Source organism: Procambarus clarkii, chromosome 84 (assembly GCF_040958095.1).
Source record: "Procambarus clarkii isolate CNS0578487 chromosome 84, FALCON_Pclarkii_2.0, whole genome shotgun sequence".
Lineage (NCBI taxonomy): Eukaryota > Metazoa > Arthropoda > Malacostraca > Decapoda > Cambaridae > Procambarus > Procambarus clarkii.
Window position 1 is genome coordinate 17,974,989 of NC_091233.1, and position 13,244 is coordinate 17,988,232.

Genomic DNA, 13,244 nt, shown 5'->3' on the forward strand with positions numbered 1-13,244 from the left:
TGAAGTCCCTCCCCCCCCCCCACCCCTTACCGGGGGGGGGAGCCAACTACGGGCCATTCTCAGGATGCAATACACAACAGTTGCCTAATTCCGGAATATCTATTTTTACTACTAGGTGAAAAGATGCATCAGGTGCAAGGAAACGTGCTCAACCGTTCCTGTTCTGTCTGGGGATCAAACACAGGATCTTGGATTTTGCGTCGAGGACGTTGATACAGTCTTTCTGCATCAAAGAATAGTGACGTTGAGGAGGGGGGTTTTGTAAGGGGGGTGAGAGGGGAGGTGTTCGAAGTGGGTGGGGTAGACGGAGCACTCTTGGCACCCAGTGTGGCAACACCTCTAGGAGAAACGCTTCGAACAATATCCATTGATCATGTGCTTCACTTCGATAATCAGAGATCCAAACTCGGCCCTCTGGAAAACTCGGCCGTCTCAATAACCACCAAGCACCCTGGTCTGATTGCTACAGGGACAGACTTTACAATTCAGAGATCCGAGTTCGATTCCACAATAACCTCCCCCCCAAGTGAATTAAATTGTCTTTCACGACGATGATACACTTGCATACATGAGACGTGTATCCCGGAGAGTCAAAGAAATGTTTTTTTGGGAAACGCTTCTTGGTAGCTAAACTAGATTTTGTTAATGCATTAATGTTTATAGATAGTGATTACTTCTAGCAGGGTTCGATACCCGTGGGGAAGGCAAGGTATGTATCAGAAGCGTTTGGGGTAATGCAGACGAGGAGTCACAATAACGTGGCTGAAAAACGTTGATCAGACCACACACTAGAAAGTGAAGAGACGACGACGTTTCGGTCCATCCTGGACCAATATCAAAATCGACTTGATAATGGTCTAGGACGGACCGAAACGTCGTCGTCTCTTCGCTTTCTAGTGTGTGGTTTGGTCATCGTTTAATGTTTCCCTTTACCTAACGCCTCTGTTCACCTATCAGTAAATAGGTACCCGCAAGCAAGAGGAATATTGTGGGTTTCAACCTGCGGAAGACTGAAATCTTCAGTCAACCTTCCAGAGTTGGCCGAAGGGATCCCTCCGGACTGTACCAGGGTATTGGTATGATTACTTTCCTGTGAATTATTGTTACTTGACAGATCCGAACCTCACATTCCCCCAGCTCACGTCTCTTTGAGCCGAGGAGCGGCAGTATGCAGCAGTCTTGGCTCCAGCACTTAAGGATATTACTAGGTCTTGACTCTCCAGCGGAGAGATAAAATATACAGACGAGGAGTCACAATAACGTGGCTGAAATATGTTGACCAAACCACACACTAGAAAGTGAAGAGACGACGATGTTTCTACCTTCTCAAGTCGACACAATCGACTTGAGAATGGTCCAGGACGGACCGAAACGTCGTCGTCCCTTCACTTTCTAGTGTGTGATCTAGTGTGTGAATTGTAATTCCTTGACCTCCACAAGCAATACACAAAGAGGCCAGAATGATGTTGTTAATCGGTAATACTGTTCCCTATGGCCGATTTCTGATGCAAGATTTAAATAAATATCCTCGTGCCTTTCTTGTAAATGAGATGGAATCATTTACAGGAAAGATTCATCCTTTTCCTTTCATCCTTTTCAAGAACGATCACATTAGGCAGAATTGAGCAGGAACTGCGTGAACAAGAATGCACACATTAAGGAATTTCGACGCAAGTGAACCACATTTCAGATCTTAAATACCCTTACATGTCAAGGAAAAGTCTGATTCTTCTTTCACTGAAGGATAGGGAACTCATTCCTCACTGGAGGATGAATTCATAAAAATATCTTCGACAGTACTCTAAAAATTTATCACATTCCCTAAGTCTAGCCATTAAAGCTAATCAGTGGGAATGTTAACTTTAAAGACAAATAAATATACAGCAAATCTACAGGAAATCATAAGAAATATGAGGGTAATTGAAGATTTTGATGCTTTAAAGCAGGAATCATAATTTTTAATGGAAAATTGTTCTTTTTGTATTCGCTTAAATCACGTGTCGAATTCCAGCATCCTATCGCGGGAACATTTCTGAAGAGTTATGTACATTATGTTCCTGAAGGAGATATGAGACAGACTAAAAGCCGAGATATGAGGCTAGACAAAGTAGTTGCATACTTTGATAGACAAACTGTCCTCATGCACAGAACGTCGCTTTTCGCTCGTATGTGTTACCTAAGGCCAAAAATTGTCGTACTAGAAAATGGAAGTGACATACTGATCCATTTTCTCTTTTGGGTCCTCTGGTAGGTTAGGAGCGGACACTTTAAATTTGTGGGAAAATCCTGGGAGCTATTGTCCTTTTTTAAATTGACTTTAATAAGATAATTTTTCAAGTGAGTAAGTAATTAAGTGAGTGAACTGTATGTACTTGATTCAACTGCCTGAAATTATCTCCTACCTACCTTGAGGCTACCTTGAGGTGCTTCCGGGGCTTAGTGTCCCCGCGGCCCGGTCGTCGACCAGGCCTCCAAATAATCTCGCATAATTTGGGGGGACAATTTGCAACTTAAACCACTTTGAGATTGCTCCTTCTTAAACCAGAAATTGTTTACCTTATATAATTATATCATACCACATATGGTGGTCTAATCTACTATTATTATGGCAATGATTAATTAATAATGAGTACCACTTCTACAATATAGAACAAAAAAGGGGCTTAGCTGTTCCTGTAGAAAGGGCCTGCTAAGGCTGTGTAATTGTTGCATCAAAGATGGGTGTGGCCCTGTGCCTCTGAGTGCCACGTAATGGTGGCTGATGGCGGCTGTTCAGGAGGCCTACAAGACTTGGCGTACAGCTAGGAAATATTTTTGTAAGGCCCAACTGTCTGCTCGGCTTCTTGTTACTCCAATTCACAATTACCTGCCGAGTACAAAGAATTAATGTTTCTCTAAACATATAATTACAGGTATGACATGAAATATAAGGGTGTTGTGTAAACGTACTTTTGTTGGGGGGTTCTTCATGCAAATAACCTGGGGCCAGATTCACGAAAGCACTTACGCAAGCACTTACGAACGTGTACATCTTTCCTCAATCTTTCACGACTTTGGTTACATTTATTAAACAGTTTACAAGCCTGAAAACTTGCCACTCAACTGTTGTTATTGTTATAAACAGCCTCCTGGTGCTTCCGAGCTCATTAACTGTTTAATAATTGTAAACAAAGCCGCCAAAGATTGAGAAAAGATGTACAGGTTCGTAAGTGCTTGCGTAAGTCCTTTCGTGAATCTGGCCCCTGCTACCTATCTGTACTAAAAGGATGCATCTATTTAAAACAGAATACTGACAGTCGGATACTTAATTTGCTGTAGTTGTTGAGAGGCTGTGTTGGTGGTTGTTGACATGTAATCTGGGTGTCTAACGATTAATCACCTTTATGGAGCTCTCTACAGCGTGTTGTTGTTGATGTACAGAGTGTAAGAGATGTGGCTCCCTCGAATGTTTTGGTGGTTCCACTTCTAAACTTAATTTTACAGTAAAGAGGGAGTCAAGCTATATTTTGGTGTTAGTAATTATATTCAGTACTAGTGAACACTTTTTATTAAATTTAAACACTAGACTGTTGTATAAACAGAATTAGGATAATGTAAATATACGGCGTCGATGACGTCACGGAATCACCCATTCTCTATTTTTTAAGGGGATACTATGTTATTGTGTGTATCAGATTTTTCCGACAAAATTGACCGTTTTCTTAACGTTGGCTTAGGAGGACCGGCTGGATAGACTAAGAGCTTATATATAATAACTAACGAACATTGATATTTGAACAAAGAGTTGAGATACAAGGACAGTAAAAAAAACTTTGACTAAAAATAATTTTAGGCTAAACTTTTACTAAAAATAATTAGGAAAATGAAAAAAGTACCTAACTAAAATTTAAGGACGTATCAAGGCTTACACTGAGTGATGGACCATATAAATAAAATAACAGGAAAGTGATAACGATTAAAAAAACACAAAAGCCTTTTTTTATTTTATTAAATGTGTAACCATGACTAGCCAAATGTCCCCACACGTTCAACGAGACAGAAATATAAATGATATATTTTTGAACGCCGCCATTGACGCTTGTTTCAGTGCGTTTATCAGTTGTTTGTTTACACATTGGGAAAAATTGGACTCGTGTCAGACAAAAAAATTGTTTGTCATCAACTGTGAATATGAGATGCGAGGCGCTCTGGTGTTTGTGAAGGCTTTGTGGGTTGTGTTTTGAGTGTGTGTGTGTGTGTGTGTGTGTGTGTGTGTGTGTGTGTGTGTGTGTGTGTGTGTGTGTGTGTGTGTGTGTGTGTGTGTGCGCGCGCGCGCGCGCGTAAATTCAGAATACAGATCTCTCTCTCGTTCTTTCCACTTACGCACACTCAGCACTCTAGATGCAGAAAGAGAGAGAGAGAGAGAGAGAGAGAGAGAGAGAGAGAGAGAGAGAGAGAGAGAGAGAGAGAGAGAGAGAGAGAGAGAGAGAGAGAGAGAGAGAGAGGGGGGGGGGACCGAATTAAAACACAGAGGTACGGGGTCAGGCTGGGTCACTCAGGAAGGGTAAACACACTCAAGTTGACCTTGACCTCTTCTTGGGAAGGATCACAGGTCAGTGCTCAAGCATTACCTTAGTGAAGAATCCTTGACCTCTGCGATGAACAACAGGGCTGTGCTTCTAGCCATTTGCAATATAACTATCCATAATAATGATTTACCATCTAGTTAATGCCACACCAAAACACACCAGAGAAGATGAGGAGACGACAACGTTTCGGTTCGTCCTGGACCATTATCGAGTCGTATAATGGTCCAGGGCGGACCGAAACGTCGCCGTCGTTCTCAGAGTCTGATGTGAGGTTCGGTCACACCCTAATACCAGTTTTCGTGTGTGTGTGTGTGTGTGTGTGATATCTCCAATACCCAGACGGATTGGGTGTTAGCCAGTGATATTTCTCTCTCTCTCTCTCTCTCTCTCTCTCCCCTCCCCCATAAGACTGGCCCGCCACATAACACTGTGAATGACGGAAGTGTTATTAATATCATGACAATGTTGGCTGCTCCGGGTTGGCGGAGGCAATATGCTTGGTTTTATATTGAGAGTGTTGGTTGGGTCCGGGTGTCCAGAGTTGATATGAAACTGGTCAGTCTGTCTGTCCGTCTGCCGATATGGTAGCCAGTACCGGGTTGGGTGGAAACAGCGGTGATGGACCAGAGAGAGAGAGAGAGAGAGAGAGAGAGAGAGAGAGAGAGAGAGAGAGAGAGAGAGAGAGAGAGAGAGAGAGAGAGAGAGAGAGAGAGAGAGAGAGAGAGAGAGAGAGAGACAGACAGACAGAGAGACAGACAGACAGACAGACAGACAGACAGACAGACAGACAGACAGACAGAGACACACAGACATATTGATGAAAAAGCCTAGATGACGTATGCTAGCGTATACATACCTAAATATTCTAAACTTCTAAAGGGTATTCTGGCTTCATACTTACCTCAAAAGTATATTGGTGAAATGGGTGGTATGAGAGGAATGCAGAACAGAATATATATGGAACAGGATGGATTCTGGAAGGGGAAATTGACGGGTGATTCATGGAACTGTTGTGAGATGCTGACTTTGTTGGGTTTGCTGGTCCGTAGTTCATATATATATATTGGTGTCTGACAGTTGAGAGGAATGGTGTTTTTTCCAGGTTTTTCCTTGGATTTTTGTTTTTTTCCGTGTGTGGTTGCGCTGCCTCAAGTGTGTTTGGTTGTGGTTGAGTTGTTGTTTCTTGTTTAAGATTCACTACCCAGAACAAAAAGTTCCAAGTAGCACGGGGTATGGTGAGGTTATCTTGAGGTTATCTTGAGATGATTTCGGGGCTTTAGTGTCCTCGCGGCCCGGTCCCCGACCAGGCCTCCACCCCCAGGAAGCAGCCCGTGACAGCTGACTAACATCCAGGTACCTATTTTACTGCTAGGTAACAGAGGCATCAGGGTGAAAGAAACTCTGCCCATTGTTTCTCGCCGGCGCCGGGAATCGAACCCGAGACCACAGGATCACGCGACCAGCGTGCTGTCCAGTCAGCCACCCACCGGCCCCTGTGTGTGTGTGTGTGTGTGTGTGTGTGTGTGTGTGTGTGTGTGTGTGTGTGTGTGTGTGTGTGTGTGTGTACGTATGAGTACTCACCTAGTTGTGCTTGCGGGGGTTGAGCTCTGGCTCCTTGGCCTCGCCTCAGAGCGCGTGTTTGCGCGTGCGTGTGCGCGGTACAATACCCATCATGCTGTATCCTTCGACTTAATGACCGACGACGGTAATTGCCTCTAAGATCAAACTGTTGACGGCGAGTTAACTTTCATCCCCCCTTATGGGAGCCCAGAATCTCTCACATGGAGAGAGGGATTTGCATAATAGCGAAACCTAGAAGTGAAACCAAATTCTCGTGCTAATTTGAAGTCTATGTTTGGTCTGGCTTTTGCTGGGTATTGCATAAACGATGGTGGTACCATTGCTACTGTTGCAAGTACTGTTGCTGGTATTGTTTGTAGCGATGATGCTGGTACTCCCATTGCTGCTTCCACCAGCTTCTGCTACTGCTACTGGCAGTGCTACTGCTGAAGTTACAGCTATGTTTACTGCTGCTGTTGATGTTGCAACTGCTACTTCAGCAAGGCTGCAAATGCACCTCTTTCACCTGCAAGCTAAGCTTGCAATGACAGTGGATAATATATAAGTTTTAGAAAGGTCTGTATTACGTATGTGGCGGGTGTTTGTTTGTGTGTGTTTTTGTTTTTAAAATATTACAATTATCGTACGACAGGTTACTGAAGAGGGGATGGAGAGATAAGTACTAAAACATAACAATAAAAATAATAATAAATGGAGAGAGAGAGAGAGAGAGAGAGAGAGAGAGAGAGAGAGAGAGAGAGAGAGAGAGAGAGAGAGAGAGAGAGAGAGAGAGAGAGAGAGAGAGAGAGAGGAAATGCTTGCCTAATTGGGAGAGTAGAAATATTTTGGAAAGAAATGCAATTATTACCTTCCAGAGTAATGCCTACACAGGCAACCAGGCTGTTGTGAACGATGTTGGTATTATCATTACAAGTACTTAACCATGCTGTAATTAATTAATACATGGTAATTAAGGTGTTACATCCTTGACTTCACCTCAGACGGAGGCCTAATTTCTCTTGGGTTTAATTAATCTGCATTTCTCTAGGGCACTTAATTAAATGCATTCAATTATAAGGGAGCTCAAATGCCTTAAACAAAATGACCATTTTAAGTTGAATCGTTTATGTGTATCATAGATTTATATAAATTAATAATAATTTGAATTTATACTTTTATTTTGCAAATTAACTACAGTGCTTTTTACGTTTGTAGATATTTAACAAAATTAACTATTCACTTCTCACTGGAAACTGCTGTCTCAAGATAGTTCATTAACACCCTTGTGGATTTAATTGGATTGTTTGTCTCACCTAAGCGGTTACCTTGAGAGTATCAGGCGGTTGATTCCAGAGGTGCTAGTACTCCCGACTAGTACTATTATTTACACATGCAGGCGATGAGTCACAATAACGTGGCTGAAGTATGTTGACCAGGCCACACACTAGAAAGTGAAGGGACGACGACGTTTCTGTCATGATCACCACCTACAAAATCTCTCAAGTGTGCACAAACAAGGAGACCCAAATCAAAACTACATACCCGAAAGAGCCGATTGATTGATGAAAATTAAGCCACCCAAGAGGTGGCACGGGCATGAATAACCCGTAATTGGAAGATTTTGTATTTTCTGAGTGAAAGGGGATCTTTGAGTGAGCTACATAGACATTGCTAATATATACTCACAACTTCAGTGACGTGGGCAAATGGGAGACGATAAGAAGTGAAGATTGAGACTCTCAGCTCACGGGAGACATCTCCCGTCACGCAGGGTGTAGTTGCACCTCCACAGATCTCCAGTATCAGCTTTTGATACTGGTAATGGCTCCAAAGGGCTACCACCTACGGGCTATTCATGCCCGTGCCACCTTTTTGGGTGGCTTAATCTTCAATCTTCATCAATCACTCTCAGCTTCAGTCATGCATAAGGCAAAGCACAATAGGCAAGTTTGCAAGCGACTTGCAACATTAAATTGCATAACTGATGTGCAGGTGGAAGGCTCATCAGCTCAGTTAACTTTATATCGCACATTGTCAAGCCGGTGATCATATTGACCTTCCCAAATGGCCCTTAAAGGCAGCTCTGAGTATAGGGTAATTGCTTGCACGACCCCCCGTAATAGGCTAATTGACTTCAGGGTTCACGATTGACCTATATTGGGTCCCCATTAATTAGTTTAGAGGGTTCTAAATGGGTTGTCGGAACTGAAACAAATCACACACACACACACACACACACACACACACACACACACACACACACACAAACACTAGGGTGCATTGTTGCAAAGGAGTGCAACAAATGGTTTCGCTAAACCAGCGTGTGTCGGGTGTGGTATTCTTGAAATTGCGTTTATGTACCAGTGAAGGTCAGAGTGTAGTGTGTTGGAAGTACAAGGTGTACACAAGGAGGACAGGGTGTAGTGAAGGTGCAATAAGGGAAGATAGGGTGTATCTAAGGACAGGATCCAAGTAAATTCAGTAGAATTTCTGATTGCAATTCTTATACCATGTCGTAGCTCAGTCGATTAAGGCAGCGTCTGGGATGCTCTCGGACGTAGGTTCGAATCCTCGTCACGGCCCTGGTGGGTTTGTTCAGATAGGGTGTAGTGGGGGGGGGATGCAAGGGTGTAGATGAGTGTATTAGGGATGACAAGATTTAACTAGGGTGAACAGAATTACGAGCTTCCGCAGCTTTGACCCAATATAGAGTTGAGAACGACTATCGAGTTCCTTCCCTCTAGAGTTGAGATCTATCACGGCTCTAACCTACTAGAGTTGAAAACAAGCAGTGCTCTAGCTCCCCTTAAAATTGTTAGTTGCACAAATCTCTCAAACTCTATCACACCCAAATCCTTTTATCCTCCACATCCTCTCTACTACACAAAGCTGTGATCTATCCACTACCGAAATCCAGATAATCGAAACAGGATATTTTCCACAATGGTGCACAGTCGTTTCCTTGGAATTAACTGGTGGATCTGACATGATGCTGCCCTCCTCTCTTATCTCAGCATGCTATCCAGCATCAGCATCTTAGGGTTACTAAGGCTCCTCTCAGCCAAACAGGATGTTGCCTTTTGAGGCATGCTAAGCCATTACTCTGGACAGAAGCTTTTCAATTGATTGATACTGGTTGCACAGATGCACTTATACTGTGGGATATTTTTCTGAGTCCAGCTTGGTAAAGCAGTGCTCTTGTGAGTAAATGCTGGAAATAAGGACAATTGTGAGTACAGGCTCTTAAAGAGGACTTTTGTAAGTGCAGATGGGCAGGCAAAACAATATCAAAGTAATACGAATCAAAGAAATATGAAAGAAGATAGTATTAAACAAAGCAATTTCAAAGAAAATTAAAATTTAGTAAACATAAATTCTCCAGCCTTGTGAATCATTGACTAACTTATCTCTAAGTGGCTAAGTGGCCTCGCTACTTAGTCACTTGTGAGGTGAGCCACTTGTGAGGTGAGCCACTAGTGAGGAGCCAGCCTCCCTCCTCCTGATCCTAGGATATCCTGTTAGGAGATCCTGCTGGGACATGCTGCTGAGTACTGCAACATTAGAGCCACTGGCATACTTAGCTGTGCTTAGGGAAGGGCCACCACCCAGGCCTGGCAGTTAAATGCGCTTGCAACGGGCCTAGAGATATGCAACTTGCCTGCCAATGAACATTGCAAGAGCAACTCCCATGAATTTGTTTATTTTTTCACTGTTTCTCCTCTCTCTCTCTCTCTCTCTCTCTCTCTCTCTCTCTCTCTCTCTCTCTCTCTCTCTCTCTCTCTCTCTCTCTCTCTCTCTCTCTCCCTCCCCATTATCAGACAATGCAATTATTCACAATGAGACACTCATAGAAAAATAGATGTAATAGAGAAAGATCATGAGAGAAGGCTAGGTAGAACGGCTGGGTACAGGTAGATAAACTGGGTAGAGGTAGAAAATCTCTCATCCTCCCCCATAGACCTACATCACATCTCGAAGCATTTATCCAAACCTCTGAAGTTTATCCACTCCCCACCGAACCCCCCCCCCCAAGCCCTGAACCTTAACCCCCAGCCCTGAACCTGAATTTGAACCCCTTAGCTCTGAACCTGAACCACCCCTCTACCCACTCAGCCCTAAACTATTACCCAGAGCACCCAATATTCTCCACACCATCTCTGGTACAGATTCAAGACGAGGAAGAATTTCAACAACAAAGTGCCTAAGCAAGATTGTAGGAAGCATTTCCTTGTTTTCTTAAGGCAATATGACAGCGCAGCGTTAAGTGTCTCTCAAGGACGAACTCTCCAAGAAGGAGAGATACCTGAGGAGTTTATTTTGCTTTAGATGGCAGAGAAATGTCCTCCAAGAATACATTGTTTGATTCCCCTTGTATGGAGGGAGTGTTGGAGGGATGTATAAGAATGGACGGAGGGTGGGAGGGAGGGACGGAGGGTGGGAGGGAGGGACGGAGGGTGGGAGGAATGGACGGAGGGATGTATAGGGAGGGAGGGATGTATAGGGAGAGTGGGAGAGATGGTGGAAGGGAAAAAGAATTGAAAGGAGAGAGACGAAAGCAAGAATGATTTGTTTTCGATAGTTTTCATCTGCGTGTGTGTGTGTGTTTGCGTGCGCGTGTGTTAGTTTGTACATATGTGAGAGGATGTTGAGGACGGATTGACTGATGGATGAATGGATGTAAGAAGGATTGAATCTAACGGATGAGAGAAGTGTAGAAGTGGATCTCCAGGCGAACACAATGAAACATCTCGAAACATGCTTTAACACATAACAGTGACGTCATTAACTGGCGTTAACTCCTGCCCCACAAATTCAAAATTTGAAATTTGAATTTGAATCTCGGCTGGCGAGTAACGGTCAAGGCTCAAACGCCCGGCCTCAGAGCCCCAACTTTAGGAATGAGTTTTTACATCAAGTTGAGAGCCGGTTCTCTCCCTCTTGGGATGAACCGCTAATTTGAGAGCCTTCTTGATGGCCACTCCATATAAAAACTTTTAATAGATACCTTCCTTAAAAGCATTTTGATGTAATCCGGTTATATTATAATTAAGATGCCAGCTCAAGCACTAAGACATTATTTTAAGCAGCGAATTGGGGTTATTATGTCTGTATTTCAGGTAATTACGTCCTTCGAAGTCTCTGGTAAGGATTTGAGATGTTTATTATGATTGAGAGCTTGTTAGAAAGTCGCTCGGTTGACATATATTCGCGGCTTTTACTGCTTCAATTGACATTCTCGAGTGGATTTTAAGCATCACTTAGAAATGAGACGGATGACGTTCCTTGCTCTGGTCCTCGAGGTTCACTCGAATGTCCACCTTGACGACTCGAGGCTGACATTCTTCTGGCAAAGAATGAAGTTACATATAGAAAGTATTATTGTTATATAGCTTATGGAACGGTTGAGTGTTGTGTTAAATGTTTAACTGGTAGTTTTCCCTATTTGTAACTATGGTCTGGTGTCTTCTAAAGACATAGAAACTAATTGGAAGGGTATTTTGAAGGGTGATGTTAACTACATCCACCATGTTCTATATAATCCACCATGCACTATATGATCCACCATGCTGTATAAGATCCACCACCCTCAACACAACCAAGATGCCAAGTATCAACAAACTGCTCGCAACCAAACCACCTAATCAGGGCCAATCACCTGCAGACAGCCATTTACTCACTGCCATCCACCTGCTGGGTGTCAACCATCGACTAGGTGCCCCATTCCCCCCCCCCCCCCGGGGGCCCCAAGGGGGCGCCAGAGGGGGGGGGGGAATTACCCTTGCATCTCAAGGCGAAATGAGAAACCATTCAAAATGGTCCCATAATAGATCGTATTTTGGTGGCAGCGTTCGCAGCCGATAACAACACCATCGAGGTGGAACGAGGAAACGGTTTCCCGGCGAATATTACGCTCGGGTTATTGAAGTGTTTGTCAGTATTAACCGATTTAGGGATTGCTGAAGTCCGGGGTGTGTGGCAGAGAGAGGGAGGGGTGGAGGGAGGGGTGGAGGGGGAGAGGGAGGGAGGGGTGGAGGGGGAGAGGGAGGGAGGGGTGGAGAGAGGGAGGGGTGGAGGGGTGGAGAGAGTGAGGGAGGGAGGGAGAGGGAGGGGTGGAGGAGTGGAGAGAGGGAGGGAGGGAGGGGTGGAGAGAGGGAGGGAGGGAGGGAGGGGTGGAGAGAGAGAGGGAGGGAGGGAGGGGTGGAGAGAGAGAGGGAGGGAGGGGTGGCGAGAGAGAGGGAGGGAGGGAGGGGTGGAGAGAGAGAGGGAGGGAGGGGTGGCGAGAGAGAGAGAGAGAGAGAGAGAGAGAGAGAGAGAGAGAGAGAGAGAGAGAGAGAGAGAGAGAGAGAGAGAGAGAGAGAGAGAGAGAGAGAGAGAGAGAGAGAGAGAAAGAGAGAGAGAGAGAGAGACATAGGGTCAAATAAAGTGCGAAAATTCAGGTACGCGATGGAGGCTTCAGATGAGAGAGAAACAGAAATAGGGAAAAAAATGAGATACGGTGAGAGAGATTACAAAAATATTGGATGTAGTGAGAGCCTCGATGAGGGATGAAATAGCTTCCCCTTGTGCAACTTACCTCAGGGGAAACGAGACCTTTCCCCTCTCTATGAGATCCCCCCTAGGTAGGTCTCTCTCCCCCTTGTATAGTGAACCTGTTTGCCCAGTTAATTAAAATGTAACAAATGAGTTCTTGACGCTAAGTAGAATATACTATGAGAATATGACGAACACCTGAAGTCAATATTTCAAGAATGCAGTCAATATTTCCGGTCAAGATCTCCAATTTCACCAATCAACGCTTCTACTTAAACCTGTAGGCAATGTTGCAAGATGCAGAGCCTCTTCTTGTTTCACTGTGTGGTTTAGTAGTTTAGATTTACCGACTCCTGTTAGCGGGCTTGAAACTTTCCCTTCTACGCTAATCGGTTTTCAACCAGCTTCTTAATTAGACTCGTCGAACAAGAGTGAATAGGGTAGGGATTTTCATTCACTCGCGAAGGCTATTTAAACTTGCCAAGCGACCAATCGCATTGTTACCTGCCAGACTAAACTAGGCTGAAGAGTTAACATGGCTCGCATTTTGTTTTTAAATTCAAATAAGCGGGAACCAATCAGACT

The 13,244-nt window shown here is 44.1% G+C and overlaps 1 long non-coding RNA gene across 1 annotated transcript in view; it reads right to left on the reverse strand.

The window, feature by feature from the left end:
* Nucleotides 1–917: 917 nt before the first annotated feature.
* LOC123774878 (uncharacterized) overlaps nt 918–13,244 on the reverse strand; it is a 329,931-nt gene continuing 317,604 nt past the window's right edge. Inside the window, exon 5 of the long non-coding RNA XR_006775001.2 lies at nt 918–2,866. This is a non-coding gene — a long non-coding RNA (uncharacterized lncRNA). The remainder of the gene's footprint in view (nt 2,867–13,244) is intronic.